General features: G+C 38.0%; 1 protein-coding gene across 1 annotated transcript in view; it reads right to left on the bottom strand.

Annotated features, from left to right (window-relative positions):
- The window catches only part of HTR4 (5-hydroxytryptamine receptor 4), a 230,517-nt gene that overhangs the window by 171,981 nt on the left and 31,214 nt on the right, over positions 1-27,322 (bottom strand). Inside the window, 1 exon segment of the mRNA XM_023227080.2 lies at positions 926-3,690. The gene's annotated coding sequence lies outside the window, so the exon portion shown is untranslated.

The raw sequence follows: 27,322 nt of genomic DNA, 5'->3' as shown, positions 1-27,322 counted from the left end.
AGATGGATTCAGTGAGAGACAATCAGGGAGCCATACATAGGCATCTAAGTCTTAGGAAGTACTTGTGTATTCCATCATTCACAGGAATTGATGTTGTGCCAAGCATCTGAGTTACAAGCTATGTAACACTGGACAAACTACTGTCCCTCTACAGACTTCATCTCTAAAGTAGGCAAAACCATGATACCTACCTCATAGAATTGTAGTAAAGATTAAATGAGATAGTAGAGGTAAGGTGCTAGGGCACATGATTAGACATGAACACTCACTTCATAAACACTAGTTATTAACACTTATTCACTCATAGAATAAGGTGCGGGATTAGACAATTCCTCCCAGTTTTGATATTCTAGCTCAGCACTATTCAATAGAAATATACATGCCATATATGTAATTGTAATTTTCTAATAAACACATCTTATAAAGTAAAAAGAAACAAGTGATATTCATTTGAATAATGTGTTTTATTTAATTCTATACAGAGAAAATATCATTTTAGTACACAATCAATAAAAATCATTGAGTAATTTTGTGCTCTTTTTCTTGCACTAAGTCTTTGCGGTTGAGCGTGGCCACACATACAGGACATTTCAGATTCAGGTTAGCTGCTTTTCTTGTATTTAGTAGCCACACGTGGTTGTTGGCTACCACATTGAACAGCACAGTTCTAGAATAATCAGTTTAGTTTTAAAGATTCAATTTGTTTTAGCTGAAGAACATTTAAAAAATAGTGCCAAAAGGCACTTGAAAGTTCCGCACTGAGACCTTGGGTGAGAGATCTGGGCTAGAAATGGAGATGACGGAGCTATTTTTATTGTTAAGGACATGAGAATGGGTGGCCACCACCAAGCCTGATATCTTCCCTAGGGAGCCATCTTTGGGTTAAGCCATTATTGTCTGCCAAGGAGTTATAGAAATATATTACCTTAAATGGTTGGTTGCTATTACCATTTGGGTCTCTCTATGGACCTATGAGAGAGCAAAAGAAATTACATTATACTTGTGTTCCTGACTACATCCCAGTTAATTAAGAGTGATTCTAGTCTTATTTATAACAGTAATTTAAAGTTAATGGGCAATCAGAGTTGTAACAATCATTTAAATAATAAGGAAGGTAAAGACAGTTTTATGCTAGTAGTTAAACCTGGAAGACAGTAGAAATGAATTGTGAAGCAAAGGAGGTGACTTGTGTGTGCGTGTGTGTGTGTGTGTGTGTGTGTGTGTGTGTAACCAGTGAAGCATGTAACCTGATAAGAAAGGAATCGTTTAACTGTTCTTCCAAGAACCCAAAAAGATTCTGAGCATACACACCCCGGAAGAAAGGGAGATGAGCAGACAGAATTGCAGGGCAAGAATTGATAACAGGTGGTACTTTAGGTTGATCTACCCCAGACATGCTTTCCAAAAAACTTTCCTTGCAGCCTTGCAACAGTTCGCCAAAATTAAATCCTTTTCGGCGCTGAACACAACAGTGAAAACAGTTCTTTCACATTATCTTCATCTATGACACCTAGTCTGTGGAAATGAGGATGTAAAATGCACTTTTGAATCAATGTATTTCATAAGTGTAATGCAGAGATTAAGAGCTCAGACTTTAATTCTGCCATACCTGGGCTTGGACACTGGCTCCCCCATTTACCGTGTGACCTGGAGCCTAACCTCTCCCTATCTCCACTTTCCTGTGAAGTGGAAACAGTTACCTCATTCACAGGAAAGTTGCAAGGCTTAAGTGAGACGATGCATGCAAACCACCAGGCTCAGTGGCAGGCACCTCGTTATTAAGAGCATTTGTTGCAAACTCTCCCCCTGCAGATTTAGTTATGCAAAAACAAGTCTTTAATTTGGTAGATCATAATCAAGAGCAAGCATTTGGATGATTCCATACATTTTGCTCCTTATTATGCATTTAATTATTTTGGGTAGTTGGTGGAGAGAATCAATAAAAACACCAACAAGAAAGGCAATTTTTAAAAATGTTAACATGTTTCAAACATAAAAATAGAAGACGAAAATTCTATTCCAGTTTCACGAGGAAAATCTTTAAGGTAGCATTGTGATCCCACTGTGACACACTAGAATCTTCTGAGACGGGAATTACACAGCAGGAAATTAAGTTCTGAGCCTCATTTAAGGGATTGTAGCTGTTAAAACAAGAACATACTGCCTTACTTATCAGATGGTCCTGGCACTGAGAAGCTGCTCCTGGGCTCCTTTCTGTAGACCATAGACCTCTAATTTGTAAAGTGAGAACACTGTACTAAGATATCCGATTTCCATCTGCTTCTCACACTATAGGATTCTATGCCTGTAGCAGAATTGGGTCCCAGTGATTCTATTAATGAGAATGTGACTAAATTAAAATAATTAGCTGTTGAATCTCCTACGCCATCCAAATGGGGAGGTCCTCCGTATAATTCTTTTTCTTTTTTTTTAATAAAAATATATTTTATTTTTTCAAGAATAAATTATTGACCTCAGCTTACCGTAACTTTTTTACTTTATAAACTTCAATTATTTTTAATGTTGGCACTTTTGTAATAACACTTAGCTTAAAACACAAACACATAACCGACTCGATCAACTGGAAAAGGTGCTGACGTATAATTCTTGAGAGAGCAGGATTCAAGGTCAAGAGGAAACGATGGGGTAATAAAAAGGACATGAGGATTTGAGGAGAGAATTAAAGGGCAGAGAAACTGAAGGCAGCACCTGAAGATGGAGAGGCAGGTGGGAAAAAAGCAGGAAAAGAGGGAATTTGAATATTCCTGGAAATTATGTTTCACCTTCCTGTTGCTGAGACACACTTACAAAAGATTTGGGTTATTTTGAAATGGTTGTAGATTGCTAGAGTGTGTTCTTTTGATGAAAGCACCATTTCTGGACCAACCAGGTGGACTATAGCATTATCATTATCCCTGTTGGTTTCAGAGATGCCACTCGGCCATGTGGTCAAGCTTACTCCCTTTCAGATTGGCACATGTCTTCCGTCATCATCCTCACCCCGCACCCTAAGAAAATATCTTACATGGGACTATTGGATGCATCCCAAAGGTGGCTATTTGACCCCTTTTACTTGGGAAAACCCAGGATGACAAATGTGTAGGATTTTTTTCTTCCATAGTTCACAGTTTTCTTTAGCTGGACCCATATCCATTCTTCTCACATGGACATAAGCAGTGGATGACTGTGTGTTTTACTTTTCTGAAGTTTAATTCCTCTCATTTTTTTTCTTTTGTGTTTTAAGTCTCCTTTACGCTTTTGAATTGAAATAGGAAGATAATTGACCTAGATTTCTTTCCACTCTTCTCTCTCCTCTCTCATCTGCTGATTCGGGACAAACTTCAAACACAATTTAGGCACTGTCTCTACAGTTCCTAAAAGCTTTCCTGACCTCTTTCTTTAATTCCATAAAGTCTGCGCAAAGCTCACCACCTCACTTATTGCACTGTAATAAAATGACACATTCATGCAGCCACCTCTCTCCTTCATGGTAAGCACCGAATCTCCTTCACCTCCTTCTCCATAACATTCAGCACAGCCTCTGACACGAAGCCAGTCTTCAGCAAATGCTTCGATGAACAGTAAATTTTGAAGCAACTCTTGAAGATTCCCTTGAGGTCCATTTTCTTTTGCTGAAGCCCAAAGAGGTGGGGAATATAGGGAAAGTCCTTCTCTAGGTTCCCATGGGAACTGAAATAAATGCAGCAACAATTAGAGGAGAAATGAATGCACTAAAAATATCATTTTACAAAGTAAAAGAATGTCACTATTTCAAATATTCAATTATACCTGCTGCCCTTTCTTTCCTGTAGGAGAATGTTTAAAACAGCTTACAAAAGTATGGTTCTTTGTTAATTAAAAAGCTTATTCATCAGTCCTAATAATACTATATATATATAGATGTATGTGTATGTATATATACATATATAAAATATCTAAGATGTCTAGATCTATGATCTTCTTTCTTCCTTTTATTTATTCATTCAGCCAATCTTTACTGCATGCCAACAATGATGTGCTAGACACCATGCTAAGCTTCAGGGACACAACATTGACTAAAAGAGCCAAGATAGTCTTTCTTCATGGAGTACACAGTCTAACAGGAGAAATAGACAACTTGAAAAGCAAGCAAACAAATAAATACAGTCTTACAAATTGTAAAAGTGACATGCAGGAAGTAGCAAGGTGCTATTACAGAGACTAATGGAGGGGTTGTTTGGTTGGGCATCACTCAGGAAGAGGCACCTAATGTTAAACCCAGAGGAAGAGAAGGGACCGGTCTATAAAGAGCTAGAGGTAAACTGTTCTAGCCCAAAGGAATTGCAGGTGCAAAGAGTTCAAGAAAAAGGGAATCAGGAGCTTGAAGAATGGAAATAAGGCTCGTGTGACTGCAGCAGAGCTGAACACGAGGAGATTGACTATGTATGATGGAGAAAATTTAGATTTTGCTCAAAGGGCAATAGGAAGTCACTGAAGCATTTTAAGGAGGGATGTGCTATAATCCCATTTCAAAAGATCACTGCAGTTACTCCAAGATAACAGTTTTGGAAGGTGAACAAAAACCGTGAAAATTAACTATGGGATTTTCAAGCAGTTGAGCAAGAGATAATAATGGTTTAAATAAGGATGGTGGAAGTAGAGACTGGACAACATGAATGTGGCTGAGAAATATTTTGAAAGTAGACACATCAAAATTTGTTTGACAGTTTGAATTCTAGAATTATATGACAGAATAAAAACAAGCTCAACCCTATTTTATTCTGTGATAAAGTCAGTGTTTCAAATAAAATGAAATTGAACTTGCTTTTTCAAGAAGGCAAAAAATATTGATTTTGAGGAAACTGTGAGAGACCTAAGCAGAGCAACTAAAGAGATAGTTGGATGCTCGCTTGCTCTCTCCCCTCTCCTTTCCTTTCTCCTTCTTTCCACCCTCCACCACTTGCTTTCTCTTCTGCACACATCCTTGGGCCTTCCTCATTCTCAGGCAACCTCCACCTTGCTCCATGGTGAGCTGTATCTTCATCCTGTCTCCTTCCCATGTTGCCTACCCTTTGCTTATAGCTGTCACTCTACATCTGGCTTCTGCCTCTCCTGCAAACAAAAACAATGACTTTATCATAAAATAAGGTCCTTCTACAGATTTCCTTCACCCCATCTTTCCAAACTACTCACGTGTTTGTAACTACATGAACCATCCCCTGGGTTAATAAGTCAGGGTCAAACACACACCCCTCTCCACATACTTGCTAAGGCCTTACCCTCCTTATTTGGCCTTTCTCACCTCATTCTTCTCCACTGTCTTTTATAATTAAACTTAGGATTTAAGCTGCAGTGACATGGAATAGCGAGTGGCTTATTTTTGGACTAGGAAGACTGCTAGAAAATCTTTGGTGAAGAAAATAAACAACAGCATTTCATTGCATAGTCATGAACTAATAAGAATGCATTCTTATTTTTTTTCTTTTGAGATCTAGTCTTACTCTGTCACCCAGGCTGGAGTTCAGTGGTGTTATCTTGGCTCACTGCAACCTCCACTTCCTGAGTTGAAGCAATTCTCCTACCTCAGCCTCCAAAGTAGCTGAGACTACAGGCACGAGTCACCAGGCCCAGCTAATTTTTGTATTTTTAGTAGAGATGGGGTGTTGCTATATTGGCCAGGGTGGTCTCAAACTCCTGACCTCAATGATCTGCCTGCCTCAGCTTCCCAAAGTGCTGTGATAACAGGCTGAGCCAGCGCACCAGGCCAATAATGCATTCTTGCTCCCTTCACACTTCATCCTGATGCTAAGCATCATCCTACTCTATGCTGGCCTGTTAGAAGCAAACCCTTAATTTTTTGTTTGAATAAGATACTGTTGTAGAGAGAATTAAACTGGGTAATACATATGAAACAATTAGGACAGTGCCTAGCATCTGCTAGATGCTCAGTAAATAGTAGCTGTCCTGAATTAAAAAGTCCTCTCCCTGTATCTGTTATCTGATTGGAGCTAACTCAAAGAAAAATGTCCCCCAAAAAGATTCTTCTCCTTTAAAAGAATATCATTGACATTTCACAACTTAGAACCTCTTAATCTTCAGCTGTTTTCAGTCAGAGACTCTTTAAAGGAGGCCGATCTTATTTAAATATTGAAAAGTTAAGTTTCACAAAACAGAATGATCATTAAACTAATAATTCTGAATTGTAGTGTTCATTATGGTTTCCCAACTACAGGCATACAGTGATAAGTTGAATGTGAGAATGTGAGCCCTCAGAAAAATCTTAGAGACAATTTTTCTAGGGTCTCTTGTTTTTTTTTTTTTTTTTCATTTTTTTAAATAGGAAATTAAGATCCAGAGAGAGAAAAAGCAACTTGCCTAGGGCTACGTAGAGAGTTTGTGGCTGAGCTGGGAAGGAACCAGGGTTTCCAACTCCCACCATAGTGATCTTTGGATTTCTTTCCCTTACTAGCAGGAGATTCCTTGTACAGACTTGGAGCCAAATCTTATTGCTTAGGTCTCTTTCCACATAGGAGAGAGAAGGGAGATCCTTAGGCTGTAGAAAAGCCGAAGGCACAGACAGTACCTCCGTGATGGTTAATATTGAGTGCCAACTTGATTGGATTGAAGGATGCAAAGTATTGTTCCTGCATGTGTCTGTGAAGGTGTTGCCAAAGGAGATTAACATTTGAGTCAGTGGACTGGCAGAGGCAAATCCACCCTGAATCTGGGTGGGAACCCTCTAATCTTAATTTTAGTCAGCTTTAGTCAGTTGCCACTGTGGCTAGAATAAAGCAAGCAGAAGTTGGAAAGAGCAGACTTGCTGAGTTTTTCAGCCTTCATCTTTCTCCTGTACAGGATGCTTCCTGCCCTCGAATATCAGACTCCAAGTTCTTTAGCTTTTGGACTCTTGGACTTACACCAGTGGTTGGCCAGGGGCTCTCAGGCCTTTGACCATACACTGAAGGCTGCACAGTTGGCTTCCCTACTTTTGAGGCTTTGGGACTCAGACTGGCTTTCTTGCTCCTCAGCTTACAGACAGCCGGTTGTGAGACTTCACCTTGTGATTGTGTGAGTCAATACTCCTTAATAATAAACTCCACTTTATATACACATCTATCGTATTAGTTCTGCCCTTCTAGAGAACCCTGATGAATACACCTCTCACTCATACTAACTTCTCAGGTCTCAGAGAGAGGGCTAGAAACCAGTGCAAATGTGCTCATTGATTACTGGCCTCCTGGATTAGTCCAGATTTGACATAAACCAAATGCCAATTTGCAGAATCAAGAGCAAGCAAAGGATGAGATAGGAATGGAGAAGGGAAGTCATATGAGTATCCCATATTTGGCTTCTTTCAGGCAAGGATTGTATTTTTGTAATCTTGCATTTCCTAATATGTATTTGTTGAATAAATGAATACATTCTCAGCCTTTCTCTGGCATTTCCCTTAAACAATATGTTAAATATATAGAGAGATTCTAAAGCCTGTCAGAGCATCAGATACAGTTAGATTAGTCTGAATAATGCAAGACTAAAATTAAGAACTGAAAAATTAACTTGACCAAAAACTGTGCTTCAAATAAGTGACCCTCATGGACTTATTTTCCAGCTTATTTATCTTATCTAATATACTTTTCAAGTTCTATATCTGGCTTAAAAGTCTTCTTATTTTGACAGTTTTTAAACAAAATATACATTACCACTCCAGTCTTGAAGGGAAGACAGAGAGTAATCAAATGATTACACAAACAAACCTATACTTATAACTGTGGTGAGTAGAATGAAATAGGTGAATTATGAGCAAAAATGATGTAATTAATAGAGGTCTAGCTTTCAGAACATGGGAGGTGATGGTCTGTCACAACTCACACTCTTCCCCAGATTTGAGTTCGGAGTTCAGTTCTAGCGCCTCCATTTTAAGACCCTAGCAGAAATTCTCCTGCCTCCAGAGTTAGTCTGATTTTTTAAGTGCCATTTTCTCACATGCTCTGCGTCTCTTCAGCACAAGAACAAAAACAAACAAGAGGAAACTAGATTTCTTTCATTCATTAAAGATTTTTCAAGTCTCTGCTATGTGTTAGGCATTTCACTAGAGCTAGGAATACAGTCGATGAGAAATGAACCCATTTTCTGCTCTCCTGTGGTTACCAGTCTTACAGGAGAGACAGACGGTAAACACATGATTGTACAAATTAAAGGTATAAACACAAATAATAAGCAACAAAACGTACGGAAAACTATGAAGAAATATAATGTAATTCCAATTAAAGCTCTTAAAGGGCTTTTCTAAGGATTGAAATTCACACTGATATTTAAAGAATATGTAATAATTAACAAAGCAGAGATGGGTGATGTCCCAGTACAGAATCTAGAAAACCACTACCACTGGCCAGGTTGTTCCTGGCAAATTGTGTGACCTTTAAACTGTGAATTGGAGGGAATTGAGTATTCCAGAGTAATGAATTAAATTGCTAGGGCCAGCGAGCCAAATCCAGCCCTGCTGCCTATTTTTGTACAGCTCATGAGATAAGACTGCTTTTTACTTTTTAAATGACTGGAAAAAAAGATCAAAAGCAGAATAATATTTCGTGACATATGAAAATTATGTGAAATACGAGAAAATTTCAGTGCCCATAAATAAAGTTGCATTGCAACACAGACGCAGCCACTTCTTTATGTACTATAGCTCCCTTTGTGCTACAGCTGCAGAATTGAATTGCTGCAACACGGCTCTGCAAAGCCTAAAATATTTGCTATCTGCCCCTTTGCAGAAAAAGTTTACCAACCTCTGAATTATAAGAAAGTGTTTCTTTTCAGAAGATAAAATTGTCAGTGGTGCGGTTGCTGCTTGAGGGAAGGGTTTAAATGTTTACAATAGTGGAATTATATCGGTTCCAGGAAACATGCTTTCAATGTTTGTAAAAGTGATTGGCCTGCTCTTTGGCCCCAGGTGTCCCTAAGAGATAACTGAGGCTTGAGTGGATGACTTCCTTTCCATAGAACACAACCATTTTGCCCCCACTAAGATGAGGCAGTCACTTTCAGGGGTGGGAGGATTTGAGTTTCAGTTACAGTGGCCCATTTATTTAAAAAAAAAAAAGAGAGAGAGAGAAAACAAAAAACCAAAAACAGCCTATGGTACCTGTCATCTCCTGAGTTAGCAACAGACACCTAGCATCTGATGATAGCAAAACTGCCAAGGTTTGTGATCCTCATTTCTCTTCTCCTTCTGCGCAGACATAGGAAGATTAAAAAATAGGTAGTATGGTTTGGCCTGCTAAAATTCTCCATACACCTCTCTTAGGGTCAGTGACTCAGAGAGGCAGGGTGTAAGCAAATAAAAGCATATGTGCTTGGTTGCCTGCTTTCTCCATGCTAACATGACAGCTGGTAGAAACAAGGTCAAGGAATTTAAAACAAAAGATACACCTACTGTATTAGTCTGTTTTACATTGCCATAACGAGCTACCTGAGACTGGGTAATTTATAAAGGAAAGAGGTTGAATTGACCCACATTTCCACATGGCTAGAGAGGCCTTAGAAAACTTACTGTCATGGCAGAAGGCAAAGGGGAAGCAAGGCACGTCTTACATGGTAGCAGGAGAGAGAGGGAAAATGAGGGGGGATCTGCCAAACACTTTTAAACCATCAGATCTCATGAGAACTCACTTACTATCATAAGAATAGCAGGGAGGAAATCTGCCCCCCATGATTCAATTACCTCCCACCAGGTCCCTCCCTTGACATGTGGAGATTACAATCTGTGATAAGATTTGGTGGGGACACAAAGCCACACCATATCGCCTGCTTTGATCTTCGTTTTGGGAGGAACAATACAAAGAGGGGAAGAGTATTCCAGGCAGAGAAAGCAGTGTGCTTGAAGGTTCCAAAGTGAGAAAAATGTTGATGTGTTCAAGAACAGAATGAAGACTGGTGTGGCTGAAGCTCAGAGAACAAAGGAGAGTGGTGGGGTCAGAGAGAGGCTGGAGTCAGATCATGCTGGGTCATGGTAGGATATTGAACACGTTAGGATGTTACCATCAGAAATTGCAGAAAGTTTTAAGCACTGGATTGATGCTGTTGGGAGGTGTGGCCCATCATGTTTTCCAAAACTAGCCACACCAAATATCCCATGCCATGTGCTCTTCTTTCAATGTGAACTAGATACTCCTTTGGGATATGGGGTCTTTTTCCCTCCTCTTGAATCTGGAAGGACCATGATGACAAGTGACACTCATGACTTCCTAAGCTAGGTCATAAGAAGAGATGCAGCTTCTACCTTGTCCTTTTAAGATGCTTATTCTTGGAACTCAATCATCAAACTGGGAGGAAGCAGAGAGATTATGTGGAAAGGCCACATGAGAGGTTCCAGCCAACAGCCCTCACTGACGCCCCACTGGACAGAGGGCATGAATTCCTAGACGTATAAATGAGCAAGTATTGAGATAATTCTAGCTCCCAGCTGTTGAGTCACACCAAGACTTCCAGTGTTCCTAGCTAAAGTCCAAAGCACTGAAGCAGAGGCAAGCTTCCACTGGTTTCCCAACCCACAGAGTCCATGAACATAATCAAATTATTGGTGGTGTTTTATGCCACTAGTTTGCAAAAGTCAGAGAATTAGGGTGCACAGGAACAGATAACGAGAACAAGAGGCTCACAGCTCCAAAATTTAGGTTTACTGAAACCCATTCTTGTCTATTCCCTTTCTTTAAAAAAAAATTTTTTTAGAATACCTACTGGTAATAGTTCCCTTTGTTATTTAACCTAACTCCATATAGGACTCTTTCCAGACCTTACCAGACCCCCACTCCGGCACCCAACTCCTCTACCAATTCTGCTGCAATGGCCTCAGCTCACATGCTCAATCCTTTCACAGAACCTATAAACTCAGAATGTAATCTGAGAAGGCATTTGAATAAGGCATTTTAACAAAATTTATAATTTTATCTTCCTTCTCTTCAGAGGTATAGGTCCTTTAAGGAAAGGGGGGAAAACCCTGGCAAGCCAAAGTCACTGTTAGTATCTAAAGAAGATTAAAAAAGAAAGGAATATCACATGCAAATCTAGTTTTACTTGGTTGCAGAAAAACTTGGGAGAAATGAAAACCTGTTCACAAATTGTCACCTTTCTCACAAACTCCAACATGATTCATAATTCAATCTGCATGCAAATTTGATCAGAACACTGCTTTCTTACTCATCATAACCTGTTTTCTTGGAAACAGATCCCTCCTGGGAAAGCAGGAAGTTTGACGTCAATTTTAAGGTTTCCCCAAGTATTGGCAGGAAATTGCTCTGTGGGTGCCTCCTACGAGTCCCAGATTTCCTTGCCCACCACCTTATCAATACTTCTTGCCCTGAGACCATAAGGAGGAGGTTAAGAGAAGGCAAGAGGAAGGCAACAAATTGTCTCCCTGCTCTGATTCTTGGCCTCCAGCTTTGAAGATTCTTTTTTGCAAAGAGGAACAAGTAGATAGCGTGAGCCCTGGTGACTATCTTTTCCCATTGGAAGGGAATGATTACCCTCAAAGGGGAAAGCACCTTGCTCTGCTTTGGACAGGATCCTCTGCTGCTCTTTTAAGCACTGTTTGATTTAAATGTAACAGCAAGCCTTCCAGACTGAATACCTGTCATTTCTAGGAGGAGATCAATACCAGTTTACTTATGAAATTCTGCTTTCATGAAATAACTTATTTTGTGTCTTATAGGACTGCAGCAGAACTTGTTGAGCTGTTGTCGATTGGTGAGGGATATATGCAAAAAGGTTTTGGAAAACCTAAAAACCACGTTAAGGGAAGAAGAACCTAGCTGACTCTGTGCCACTACTAACATTTTTGAGCACTCACCAGGGCCAGCTACTATGCTACACTCTTCACAAATGACAGTTGTGTGCTGAATTCTCCCAATTTTATAAGTTTGAAAATAAATTTGTTCCCCTTTTAAAGAAGAAGAAACGGAGGCTTGGAGACCTTCAGCAATCTTCAGAAGGTCATACAGCTGGGCAGTGGCAAAGCTGGGATCCAATCCATGTTAAACAGCTCCAGAGCCAGTACTTACTAGAACCCACACTTGACTCAGATGTGAAGCCAAGCTTGAGAACTGATGGGTAAAGCCTTCCAGGCTTCATTTGGTTCTAATCAGGCAGCAGATCAGCCACACACAATACAGTTTTAAAGGATATCTTATCTTTGTTGATGAATGATAAGCACTGCCCACAATGTTTGCAATTTCTCTTTTTGACTGTCTGGATATTGTTGTTTTAAAAAACCCTAGAAAAATGCTTAGCAGCTAAAAATACCCCAGGGAGCTATGTAATGTAGTTTCTAATTTGAATTTGCTTAGAATGGAATGCACAGTGATCATGCTATCAAAAGTAGGGGCTGCCCAGGACTAAAGCTGGAAGGACTAGGTCATGATTGTTACTCTGCCTGGATCTGTTGGGCAGCTTTGGGCAAAGCTCCTTGCTACTCTGGACGCTACTTCCCCTATTTGTGAAATGAGTGAATGGTAGTAGGATAACGCTTTTAAGCTTTATACCTCATAGATGGTTTTAGAGCCACATCTAGGAGGTAGACAGAGGAGGAAAAAGCCAAATTCAGGTTTACCTGTACCCACAGAAAACAGAACACATCCACAGTTATTTTATATACCTGGGCTATAATTACATTGCCAATTTTAAAAAGTAGCCTAATGTTGCTTTGGCCAAACGATCACACTAGCCCTCTAGCAACGGATCCTAACCAAATTGAAATTGTTCCTCAATTTTTCTTTAAGAAACTACCTTCATTTCCACTTTCCATGGACCAGTGGGGATGTCAGTCAAGGAGCCCTAAATACTCTGGACCTAGCGGTAGTTCCATGGCTCAAGTCAGAGCAAACAGAATCTCTGAGAACACAAGTTTATAGTGTGGAAGCCAAAAACAGAACAAAATTGGAGCAGATTCATCCCCTCAAAGGCACTTGAGAAGATTGGTGTGAAAGACTGAATTGTATCCCTGCCCAACCTTAATTCATATGTTGAAGTCCTAACTCCTAATGTAACTATATTTGGTGATAGGGCATTTAAGCAGGTAATTAATGCCCAACAAGGCCATAAGTAGGAGCCCTAAGCCAATAGGACTAGTGTCCTTATAATAAGAGGAAGGGACACTAGGAGTGAACACACAGAGAAAAGTCCATGTGAGGATACAATGAGAAATTGACCATCTACAATGCAAGAAAAGAGGGCTCACCACAAACCAACCCTGTCAGCTCCTTGATCTTAGACTTCCAGCCTCCAGACTCTGAGAAAACACATTTCTGTTGTTTAAGCCTCCCAGTGTGTGGTATTCTGTTATGTCAACCCAAGATGACTCAAAAATTGCCTACTTTTGCTCCCCAGATGTCCAGACCAGCCTTCTCTAAGGCCTAGTATGTCAATTTTCTTTGGGATCTTTGAGTTACCCGAGATCTTCCCAAAAAATTCCTCATTGGCATACATTATGAAGAGTGGGTTTTTGTTGCTTAAAACCAAATAGCCCAGCACAGTGCTTTTCAGGAGGAAAAAAAATAAAAACTGCAAAGTAGACAGATGCTAAAATCTCCTCCAATCCTAGAACTTCATGGATTTTGTATTATAGTTATCCAAGGATTTAAAGATGTTTGTCTACCATAGCAAACCTTCATATTTAGGCTGAAAGGAAAGAAAAAAATTCAAGCAATTTGGTATTTGTTCTCAAGTTTTTAAATACTAAGTACATGAAAATCTGGGGAAGTTTGACTGAATTTTTCAGTCTTTACAGTTACTGTAACAATGTGATTGTAAGGGGCTCTCCTGTCACTGCTGGGTTGCATTCTGTGTTCCTGAATCTCTAATATGTAGAGTGTACAGAGCAGGAGAATCTTGGACTAAGTCATACCAGTATTCTCGAGACTCCACTCCATTCACCTTCTCTCTCAGCTGTGCTTCCAGGGTCCTCTATATGTTTCCAAATGCAACAAAATAAATGAATAAATCACACCACCTACTGGCTGGGAGGTCAACCTGCATGGCCCGTTATAACTTCTGCAGACACCAATATGTAGTGCTTGAACAGCTCTTACCCACAAGCACTGCATACTGGACTGTAGGGTGAACTGCACAACCCAACATAATTTCTGCAGACAGAAGTACACAGTGCTAGGGAATAAGGTAAACCTTCCAAGACCACCTCCAATCTCTGCAGGAGACAGTAAGCCTGCTCACACAAACAGTACATCACTATAATCGAGAAACAACTAGCATTTGAGGAAACCACTACACTAAGGCTGTCTATACCAAGGAGTTCATACAGAGCCTTGGCTCCTTAAAGCATATAGAAGTAAATCCAAAGGACCCTAACCAATATACACAATAGTCAAGGAGGAAAAAATGTCATACCAATGAAAGTAAATTCAAAAATAAGAAGTGGCAGCTTCTCCAGATGAGAAGTAATCAGCACAAGGACCCTGACACTAGAAAACAATGTTGCAATACCCCACAAATGATCACACTAGCCCTCTAGCAATGGATCCTAACCAAATTGAAAACTCTGAAATGACAGATAAATAATTCAAGATATAGATTGTAAATAAGCTCAGTGAGATCCAAGATAAAGTTGAAAACCGACACAAAGAAATCAGAAAAACATTTCAGTATAGGAAAGAGATAGACATCTAAAACAAACAAACAGAACTTCTGGAAATGAAATTTCACTGAAGGAGTTACAACATACAGTTGAAAGCTTTAAAGATAGAATAGAACAGTCAGAAAAAAATAATTTCAGAGGCTGAAGATAGGTCTTTTAAATTAATCCAGTCAGACAAAAGTAAAGAAAAAACAATTTTTAATAAAAGAACCAAGCCTCTGAGGAAAAAAATGAATTGTGTACAGTGATCAAATCTATGAGATATAGACACTCCTGAGGAAGAAGACAAAGTAAAGAGCTTGGAAAACCCATCTAAGAAAATAATTCAGGAAAATTTCACTGGTCTTACTAGAAATGTAGACATCCAGGTACAAGATCAGAGACCACTTGAGGAATAGTTTGCTAGATAAGCACCACCAAGGCATACAGTCTTCAGACTATCCAAAGTCAATACCAAGGAAAAAATCATAAAAGTAGCAAAAGATAAGCATCTAATTACCTATAAAGGAAATTCCATCAGACTAACAGTGGACTTCTCAGCAGAAACCTCATAAGCCAGGAGAGATTTGGGGTCTATTTTTAGCATTCTTTAAAAAAGTGCCACCCAAGAATCTTATATCCAGCCAAATGAAGCTTTACATATGAAGAAGAAATAAAACCCTTCTCATACAAGCATGTACTACAGGAATTTCTCGCCATTAGACCAGTTGTACAAGAAATGCTCAAAAGAGTTCTAAAATGAAAGCAAAGAAAAATACGATTATAAAAGCATATAAAAGTGTAATGCTCATAAATCCTATAAAGCAATTACACAACTGAAACTACAAAGAAACTAGGTAACAACATTATGACAGGAACAAAAACATCACATATCAATATAACTTTGAATGTAAATGGCCTAAATGCCCCATTTAAAGTACATAGACTGGCAAATTAAATCTAAAAACAAGACCCAACCATTTTCTGAGTACAAGAAATCCACCTAACCAGGAAAGATATTCACAGACTCAAAGTAAAAGAGTAGAAATAGATATGCCACACAAACAGAAAACACAAACAAGCAGAAGTAGCTACATGTACATCAAATAAAATAGACTTTAAACCCATAGCAATATAAACAAAACACAAAAAGGTCATTGTATAATAATAAAGAGTTCAATTGAACAAGAAGACAACTATTCTAAATATGTATGCACCCATCTCTGGAGCACACAGATTCATTTTAAAAAATATTACTAAATCCAAGAAAAGAGATCAACAGCAACACAATAATAGTGAGGGTCTTCAACACCCCACTGACAGAACTAGACAGATCAATAAGAAAGAAAATCAACAAAGAAACTCTGAACTTAAACTGGACTCCAGACCAAATGGATCTAGTAGACATTTACAGAATATTCTACCCACCAACTGCAGAATATACATGTCTCATCTGAGTATGGAACATCCTCCAAAATAGACCATATGCCTGTCCACAAAGTAAATCTCAATAAATTTTTTAAAAATCAAAATTATGTCAAGTATCTTTTCAAACCACAGTGAAATAAAATTAGAAATCCATACAAAAGGAATTCTCAAAACTATACAAATACATGGAAATTTTTTTTTAATGTTTAAACAATTTTATTTTATTTTTTTATTTTTATTTTTTAATTATACTTTAAGTTCTAGGGTACATATGCATAACGTGCAGGTTTGTTACATATGTATACCTGTGCCATGTTGGTGTGCTGCACCCATCAACTCGTCACCACCCATCAATTCATCATTTATATCAGGTATAACTCCCCAATGCAATCCCTCCCCCCTCCACCCTCCCCAAGATAGGCCCCAGTGTGTGATGTTCCCCTTCCCGAGTCCAAGTGAACTCATTGTTCAGTTCCCACCTATGAGTGAGAACATGCGGTGTTTGGTTTTCTCTTCTTGTGATAGTTTGCTAAGAATGATGGTTTCCAGCTGCATCCATGTCCCTACAAAGGATGCAAACTCATCCTTTTTTATGGCTGCATAGTATTCCATGGTGATTAAACAACTTGCTCCTGAATGATCTTTCGGCAAACAATGAAATTAAGGTAGAAATAAAAATATTTTCTGAAATAAATTAATATAGAGATACAATATACCCAAACCTCTGTAATACAACTAAATCAGTGCTAAGAAGGAATTTTATAGTGTTAAATGCCTACATCAAAAAGATGGGTCTCAAATTAACATCCTATTGTCACATTTCAAAAAACTAGAAAATCAAGAATAAACCAAACCCAAAGCAAGCAGAAGAAAATAAATAACAAAGACAAGAAAAGAAACAAATGATATTGAGACCAAAAACAATAATACAAAGGATTAACAAAACAAAAAGTTACTTACTTCAAAAGATAAAATGTATACACACTACATAGCTTAATCCAGGAATAAAGAGGAGACTCAAATAAGTACAATCAGAAAGGATAAAGGTAAAATTACAACTGATACCACAGAAATGCAAAATATCATCAGAGTCTACTATGGGTATCTCTACACACACAAACTAGAAAATCCAGAGGAAATGGATGAATTCCTGGAAACACACAATTTCTCAAGATTAAATCATGAAGAAGTAGAAATCTTGAACAAACCAATAATGAGTAGTGAAATTGAATCAGTAATATAAACCTCCTTTTAAAAAACCCAGGACCAGATGGATTCACAGTGAAATTTTACTAGCACACAAAAAAGAGCTGGTACCAATTTTACGGAAATTATTCCCAAAAAATTGAGGAGGAGAGACTCCTCCTTAACTCGTTCTATGAAACTAGTATCACCCTGATACCAGAATCAGGTGAGGATACAGACCAATATCCATGATGAATGTAGATGCAAAAATCTTCAACAAAATACTAGCAAATTGAGTCCAATAGCACATAAAAGTGTGACCCATGATCAAGTAGGTTTTATTCCAGGGATGCAAGGATGATTCAACATATATTAATCAATAAATGGGATTCACCACAAAACAAAATTAAAAACAAAAACCATACAATTGTCACAATAGAAATGCAGAAAAAGCATTGAATAAAATCCAACATCCCTTCATGATAAAACTTCTCAGCAAACTAGACACTGATGGAACACACCTCAAAATAATAAAAGCCATATACAACAAACCCACAGCCAACATTATATTCAATGAAGAAACACTGAATGCATTTCCTTTAAGAACTGGAACAAGATAAAGATTCCCACTCTCATCACTCCTATTCAACATAATACTGGAAGTCCTAGCCAGAACAATCAGGCAGGAAAAAGAAAGAGAAGGTAATCAAATTGGAAAAAGAGGAAGTCAAATTACCTCTGTTCACTAATGACATAATGTTATACTTAGAAAACCCTAAAAACTCCTCCAAGACTCTGAGTTTGATAAATGACTTCAGTAAGGTGTTAGAATAAAAAGTCAACATACAATATAGCATTTCTATACACCAATAATGTTTAATCTGAGAACCAAATCAAGAACCACTTACAAAAGCCACACAAAAAATAAATTACCTAGGAAGACATTTAACCAAAGAGGTACAAGAACTCTACATGAAGAACTACAAAACACTGATTAAATAAATCAGAGATGACACCAAAAAATGGAAAAACATCTACACTTATGGAATTAAAATAATCAATAACATTAAAATGACCATATTGCCTAAAGCCATATACAGATTCAATGCAATTCCTGTGAAATTACTAATGTTATTTTTCACAGAATTAAAAAAAAATCCTAAACTGTATATGGAACCAAGAAAACATCCTCAATAGCCAAAGCATTTCTGAATAAAACAAACAAAGTGAGGAATTATATTGCCTGACTTCAAATTATACTACAAGGCTATAGCAACCAAAAGAATATGGTACTTGTACAAAAATAGAGCAATAGAATAGGATAGAGATCCCAGAAATAAAGCCATAGACCTATAAGTAACTATCTTCAACAAAGTTGACAAAAACGTGAAATTGGGAAAGGACCCTCTATTCAATAAATGGTTCTGGAAAAATTGGATAGCCATATGCTAAAGAATGAAAATAGACCCCTATTTCTCATCACATACAAAAATTAACTCAACATGGATTAAAGGCTTACATGTAAGATCTGAAACAGTAAATATCCTAGAAGACAACCTAGGAAAAACTCTTCTGGACGTTAGCCAAGGCAAGAAATTAATGACTAAGTCCTCAAAAGCTAATGCAACAAAAAATAGACAAATGGTACTTAATTAAACTAAAAAGCTTTTGCACAGCAAAATAAATAATCAACAAAGTAAAAAGACAACCTACAGAATGGCAGAAAATATTTGCAAACTATGCATCCAACAAAGGACTAATATCCAGAATCTGCAAGGAACTCAACTCAAGAAGAAGATAAACAATAACCCCATTAAAAAGTGGGCAAGGACATGAACAGAAATTTTTCAGAAGAAGACATACAAATGACCAATAAACACAAATTTCTCAACATCATTAATCAGAGAAATGCAAGGTAAAACCACAGTGAGATACCATCTTACATCACTCAGATGTTTAATAACGTCACTATTATTAAAAAGTGGAAAAAAAACAACAACAGATGTGGTGAGGAAGTGAAGAAAAGAGAATGCTTATAAACTCCTGGTGGGAATGCAAATTAGTACAACCTTTATGCAAAATAGTATGGAGATTTCTCAATGAACTAAAAATAAAACTACCATTTTGCTGGGTACTGTGGCTCATGCTTGTAATCCCAACACTTTGGGAGGCCAAGGCAGTAGAACTGTTTAACCTTGAGAGTTCAAGCCCAGCCTGGGCAACATAGTGAGACCTCATATCTATTAAAATTGTTTTTAAAATAACCGGGCATGGTGGCACATGCTTGTAGTCCTAGCTTCCTGGGTGGATGAAGTGGAAGGATCACTTGAGCCCAAGATGTTGAAGCTGCAGTGAGCCCTGACCATGCTACTGTACTCCAGCCTGGGCAACACAGCAAGACTCTGTCTAGATAAATAAATAAATAAAACTACTGTCAACCCAGCAGTCCCACTACTGGGTGTCTACTCAAGGGAAAAGAAATAATCGTATCAAAAAGATACTAGAACTTGTATGTTTATCACAGCACTATTCACAGTAGCAGTCATGGCCTAAAGTTAAGTGTCCATCAACAGATGATTGGATAAAGAAAACGTGCTACAGGACTGGTGTGATGGCTGATGCCTGTAATCTCAGCACTTTGGGAGGCCAGGCAGAGGGATAACTTGAGGTCATGAGTTTGAGACCAGCCTGGCCAACATGGTTTCTACTAAAAATGCAAAAATTAGCTGGGCATGGTGGTGCACACCTGTAGTCACAGCTACGCAGGAGGCTGAGGCAGGAGAATTGCTTGAACCTGGGAAGTGGAGGTTGCAGTGAGCCGAGATTGCACCACTGCCCTTCAGCCTGGGTAACAGAGGGAGACTCTATAAAAAAAAAAAAAAAAGAAAGAAAGAAAGAGAAAGAAGGAAAGGAAGGAAGGAAGGAAGGAAGGAAGAGAGAGAGAGAGGAAGGAAGGAAGGAAGGAAGGAAGGAAGGAAGGAAGGAAGGAAGGAAGGAAGGAAGGAAGGAAGGAAACGTACACATACATAACGGAATACTATGAAGACATACAAATAATAAAATCATGTCTTTCGCAGCAATATGGATTAAGCTGGAGGCCATTATCCTATGTGAAATAACACAGAAATAGAAAATAAAATACCACATGTTATTTATCAGATCTAGGAGCCTTGGAGTAGACTATGGTGTTTACTAGGTATAGAATCATGTCATCTGCAAACGGAGATAGTTTGACTTATTCTCTTCCTATTTGGATCCCTTTTATGTCTTTCTCTTGCCTGACTGTTTTGGTTAGGACTTCCAGTACTATGTGGACCAGGAGTGGTGACAGTGGGCATCTTTGTCTTGTTGCCCATTCAGTAGGATGTTGGCTATGGGTTTGTCATAGATGGTTCTTATTATTTTCAGGTATGTTCCTTCAATTCCTAGTTTGTTGAGGGTTTTTAACACAAAGGGATGTTGAATTTTATTGAAAGCCTTTTCTGCATCTATTGAGATGATTCTGTGGTTTTTCTTTTCGGTTCTATTTATGCACCCACAGATTTTGAAAACATAGCCAGGCCTTTTTGCCTCTTTACTTTAGGGCCAAACGGAGATGCCCTGAAGACAAAAACTCTTCTAGGCCTTGTTTTCTCACACTCTGAGCTCCTGGAGTCATTTGTGCTAAGGAGGGTGATTCTAAAAAGAGAGTTCTCAATAGGGGCAAGAGAGGATGGGTCTGTGGGTTCCACAAATTGTATTACAGGAACATGGGTTCTAATTCTCAGAGCCACCCCTAAGGAAGAGCCAGGACCTTGGAGGGATGTCTTGGAGGGAAAGTTTGGTCTCAATAAAGATTCTCCCTTTAGGCTTAGCATGTTAGGTACCTTGCTGACCAACTAAGGAACCAGGCAATTGTGGACAGAATGAGTATCAGTGGCCACTATGGAAGACTGAGGTAAGAGAATTTGTTATGTAGAGAAGGGAAAAGCTCCCCAAAAATGATGATTTGTTCTAGAGAAGGAAAATTCTCCCCCAAAATGATGAGAATTAAATTTGCTGTCCTCTTGTCAAGATGACGACTTGGAGCCAGATTTCATTTGATTCACAGAAATAAACTGACATTTCTTTTACACTCAGGTGTGTGGAATGAGATTCATATGCGCTAGCTACATGAGACAGACAATTCATATTTATCGTATTTTGCAAGTTTCAAGTGAAATTATTTGAGGCTAAAGATATGACTTCCTTATAAGTAGAAAGTGTTAGTGAGCTGGGAAAGTGTAGATTGGTATCATATTTGCTGGTTATCTCCCAAAGTGGAGCCTTGGCCATTGTTTCCTGTGGGAAAATGTTGGGAAAAGAAGAGGCTTTGCCTTCAGGATGCATTTTGGATCCTCCCTGCAGTACTGCCTAAAGATCCTTTAGGCCATTTTACTATCCTCATTACCATCATTGTTGTCATTGTCTCTGTCATCAACATGGTCATCATCATCATTGTTGTTATCATCACAACAGCTAGTGATTTATTGCAGACACTATTCTAAGCCCTGAAATATATTATCTTATTTATTCCACACAACAACCCTCTGAACAAGCTCCTTTTGTTATCCCCATTCTACAGATGAGAAAACCAAATGCAGTGAAATTAAGTAATTTGCAAAGTTGAGTGGCAAAGCAGCTTTCACTGATGTGGTAGGATCACTGGACCTCACAAAAAAGCCATCATCACATATTTAAATATATTCTCATGAAAAATATGTTTAATTCAGGACAAAGTGTAACACACCAATTTACATGCAATAAGACCTTAAAGCAAATGTTAAAAACAAACAATTAAATTCTCAATGGTAGGATTATAGGACATATGCCACTAACCAGTGATTACCTGATCCATAGGGTCAACATAGGTTATCGCCAAGTTATTTGTAAGTCCCTATTTTTATATGTCATCTTATGGAATTAACCTTTCCATGGTACTTTTCTGCCTTCTTTTTAAACGATTTTTTTAAATTTCTTATAATAAACCATATCAAATATGGGGTGTTACTTGGAAATTGATAAAAAATATATTTTATTATTTTTTCTGATTAAGTAAGATTAGCTCATTATTTAAAATTAAAACATAATAGGCCTACATTTCCCAAAAAGTTAATGTCTCTGAAATTTCACACTGGAAAGACAAATATAACTCACAATTTAGTGCACCTATTCCTCAATATACGTTTTTCTCCATACATATACTCCTGCTAACAAATTTATCATAGGAATACGTGTAGGTGAATATATGTAAACATTTACTTACAAGGTGAAATTATGCAATATATAACATTTATCACTTTTCTTCAATTAACAATATAGTTAGGATTCTTTCCATGGCAGTACATATAAACTTGTCTGATTACTTTTTAATAAAAATAGTGTAATGTTATTGTTAAACAAATTACATATATAAAGATATTAAATTAAAAGTAAAAATGTCTCACACAGTTGCAGAAGTACATTCCCAGAACTAACTACTGTATCCCTTTGAATATTGAATATTAAGCGTATGAGAGCATAGCTTATTTCTACTTTTTATTAGTCTCAACCCAGATTAGTTATTGTGGTCTCAATTTCTTCTCTTTCCTCTCCCCTTGTGGTTATCTGAACTATCAACCACAGATCACCTAGTCTGATTTCTAAGGCATTCCCTATGTAAAACAGTGGCTAGAAATAGAGAGTCCAGAAAAAGATTTCTATTTCTTAAAGAGCCAGACTTTTTGTCTTTTAAATCTTTTTTAAAGCTACAAATACCAGATAGTGCTTAAAACAAGAATATACAGGCTACTAAGCAAAATACAAATATTTTTTTGTGTGATATAATTTTAAAAATAGGCCATAAACAGCTTTCTTCAACAAACCCCACCTACTTATTCTCAATGATGATCCCAAGTCCAATTTTCGTGCTTATAAACCGGCAAGGGAACAGACTTTCTAAGCCTGTTTATTTAACACATCCCTCATTTATCACATGGCATCTCTGCTAGTCCCAGTTATCCAAGCCAAAAGTAATTCAGAAACCTAAATAGCTGCTAATGACCAATGGAATTATGAGACAAGTATTTTAAACACAACTTTGATTACATATCTAGTCTTCTCTGTATTCTCTACAACCATTCCTTGTCTGTTGAGGAATCTTGATCATGTCAAAAGCTTAGCTCAAAACCACACTGCATTAAGCCCCATTTAACACTACAGTTATTTGTTTGATCATGCAGTATTTCCCCTAAAAGGAGCTCACTTAAATGCCACAGAGGAGTATGCACTTCTGTAGGTAACAGGGAGTTAGAAACTTTCAAGCAAGGAAATGGTACACATTGGTCTGCCTTGGAAAGATGTTTTTAGCTGGTTTAGGAAGAGGTAGTAAAGTGACTGAAAGCTAGAGGTGACGCCCAAACCCATGGTCCGGGCAAAACACAAGAAAAGTTCAAACCAGGGAAGTCCCAGTGGGACGAAGAGGGCTGGGTAGATCCAGGCAGATAAAATCAGTAGGATTTATTGACATTATGCTAGGTAAGAGAAAGAGAAGGGTCAAAAACAACCTCAATGTTTGTGGCTTTTGGTAATAGCATAGAGATAATATAAATAAAGGCACCTGGGAATGAGATTCTAATTCTGGGGGAGGAATACTCCTGAGAGCGAGAATGGGCAATAAGGAGTTCCATTCAGAAAAGCTGAGGCAGGCACATTTACTTGGTATCCAACATTTCAAGTATAAAGGGAATAAAAAGAATAACACCTCACAGCAGTCAGGACTATGGTAGGAAATGCATTAATGGCAAAGCATGAGATTATATGAGAGATGTTGCTGAGATATAAAGAAACAAAGGGGACTCTCCACAATTTTAGTTCCCAAGGTCACAAAACTCATTTTTACCCCAACTTGTTTCTTATACTTAGCAAAGAAGCTGACAGTGGAATCCATTAACTTAGCCCAGAGGGACTCCCAGGGCTACTAAATTTCATCTCCTTACAAATATTCCAATGATGCCAGGGACAAAGGCTTCCCCTTCTGAAAGGAAACCTAAGAGCCAGCTTTCTCCCTCTGTCTTCCAGATGGCATTACACATGTCGATTAGAAATGTTCAGGAAGTGCTTTCTCTTTGCAACCAAGAGAAACATTTTCCTTCTTTGGAGCTTGCTCCCACTTTCTCTCCTTCCTTAAATGGAATCTGATGTGTTTTTTCCCAAATTATCCATGACTGATCCCTTGCACTGTTTGTGCTCTTGGTAGATACTCTGCAGTAGGCAGATAAGGATGGGGCTGAGTGACGTATATTTCTCTACTGGTTTCCTTAGCAATGCCTCAGCAAGCCTCCAGCTCCCCTACAAACCTCCTTCTGAGTCAGCCTGTTTCGGCTATAGTCCAGGATCTGCCAGAACGTCACTGTTAAAACAGTAATAACTTTTTTCCTCCATGGCACTTTACAGTGTATGACAATCTTTCGCAGTCTTTATTTCATTTTATTTTTATGGCATGATCTCACAGAGAAGATATTATCAATATCAGCATTTTATAGGTAAACAAATTGAAACTCACAAAAGTTTAATAACTTGCCTAAATTTCATAGCAATAAGTCAATAGTCAGAAAAAGGAACTCATGGAGTTTGTTCCTCTGGCAATGGTGGCCACTGAGTGACAGCAAGACTTTCCCATACAGTCTGAAGACTTCAGTTAGGGGTTGTTCCATCCAGTGATGAAACAGGGGGAAGATCTTCCCTGTAAATTAAGATATGCTTAAGATTTATTGACATCAAGTTCAGTTCATGGACAGTGATAATAAAAATATTCTTAATTCAGTCACTAGCTTCTCCCAGGGAGCATTAGTGGTTAAAATACAATAGTTTTCATAGTGCCTATCATTATAATAGTTGTACTATGGATTCATCACAGGTGTGCCCTACGATTGATCAATGTATAAAATTCATTTTGTCTTAACTGTTGATACATACAACTGTTCCATGGTGTTCACTATTAAACACTGTTACGGCGAAGTTTGTTAGGTATAGCATTGAGTTGAGTGGATCATCAAAGTGCTGTAGAGTTGGTATAACTTATTTTGAATAATTGGCATAGATTAATATTAAACTGGCATCTAAGAAAGAGTACACATGGCCATATGTATGTATGTATAACAGGGGGTGCACAGGGCAGTCAGGGCTTTCTTCAAGGAGCCCCACAGTGCTGATGGGTGATAAATTTTTATAGCATACAACTATAGATGTGTCTATAGAATCTTAAAGACACCTGTGTATGAGATTAGTATTTGCATTGTAATTATCTTTTCGTGTTCCCTTGAATCTCTTACTATCTTGAGGGAAACTCTAAATCTCTAGTGTATGAATGTGAACTACGCACTGAAAAAACCTGAGATCTCTTGTTCTAATTTCTATTTCTGGCAAAATAAAAATTAATATTTAAGATATTTGATTTGAAAAAGTGTTTTAAAGGCCACTGAAAGAGAATTAAAAGGGCATAGAGTTAGACTGTCCATCTAAATTTAGACTCTATCTGTAAGAAGATATTTCATCTAACCCACTTGACCCATTGACACAAGGCAGTCTGACTTTTCTATCACACACTACTCTATTTCTAAAAAATATTATTCTAGAGTCTTATTCAGGATTAGTATGAGTGAACTTCAGTTCACAGAGTCCCCCTTTCTTTTGTGGGCAGAAGATCACAAGCTTCTATGGATCAGTCCATCTAGTACCTCCTGAAGCTCCACATTCTTAATATTTTCCTTTATATGGCTTATATTAATATTAATATTCCTTAATATTCTGCCTTATTATACTTTTCAGAAGACACAATTAAGCAAAAATGATTGATAGAATCTTGCGTTTTGAAACCAGATAGCTTAATTTAAATACCAGTTCTGCCACTTCCTGTTTCTGCAATTTTAGATGAGTTACTTAACATTTTGGGGTGTCAGCATCCCAATCTATAAACAAGGGAGAAAAATAATAATAAAACCCACCTCTTCTGACTGTGATAAGGATTCCTTGAAATAACATATATAATGTTCTTATGGCACAGTGTTTGTCACATAGTAGTTATATCATTAACTGTAACTACTATTGACATTCCATACACTGGTCTTATCAGACATGGTCTTACGGAGTAATGTGAAATAGATCTGTGAGCTCTTTCACATGTGAGCCTTTTCCTGTATTGGAAAACTGCTCTCAATGACATCCATGTCATCTCTTAAGTTAACTAAGTGCAAGTAATATTTTAAAGACAAGTGTATTAGTCTGTTTTCATGATGCTGATAAAGACATACCCAAGAATGGGAAGAAAGAGGTTTAATTGGACTTACAGTTCCACATGGCTGGGGAGGTCTTGGAAAAACATTTCTTACATCATGACAGCAAGAGAAAAATGAGGAGGAAGCAAAAGCAGAAACCCCTGATAAACCCATCAGATCTCATGAGACTTATTCACTATCATGAAAATAGCATGGGAAAGACTACCCTTATGATTCAATTACCTCCCCTGGGTCCCTCCCACAATACACGGGAATTCTGGGAGATACAGTTCAAGTTGAAATTGGGTGGAGACACAGCCAAACCATATCAACAAGGCAATCCACTCCTTTCCCCACAAAGTTAATTAAAAGGTAACAATGCCTACCACTGATACTTCAGATGATAAGATTTGGGCTCTAAATAAATCTGTAAAAGACTTAGAAGAGGTGGCATAGCATAGCAGTGGAGCGAATAGCCCAACTAGGATTCCTAAGGAATAGATTTTACTTGTTCTGTGCTCTGGGTAAGTCGTTTGACTACTTCAATATCTTCAATTACAGAAAGGAGGAAATGGGACAAATGTCACAACACTGTTGTGACAATTAAGGAGATGCGCAAAAATACTGTGAGGACAGTGTTCAGCACATATAGGCATTCAATTAGTATTGGTTGATTTTATTTATAGGCCCCAGACATTTTGACACCCAGTTAGTATTTTCAGTTGAGATAGTTAGCTATAGCCTTTCAGATGATAGTTATGATGGCTTCTTCAACCAGTCCCTCTGCTTCCAGTCCATCCCTGAAGATCACATGCTCAGAAGTTAAGAGAAGAAT

The sequence above is a fragment of the Piliocolobus tephrosceles genome, chromosome 4 (assembly GCF_002776525.5).
Source record: "Piliocolobus tephrosceles isolate RC106 chromosome 4, ASM277652v3, whole genome shotgun sequence".
NCBI lineage: Eukaryota > Metazoa > Chordata > Mammalia > Primates > Cercopithecidae > Piliocolobus > Piliocolobus tephrosceles.
This window is presented reverse-complemented; position numbering and strand designations above follow the sequence as displayed.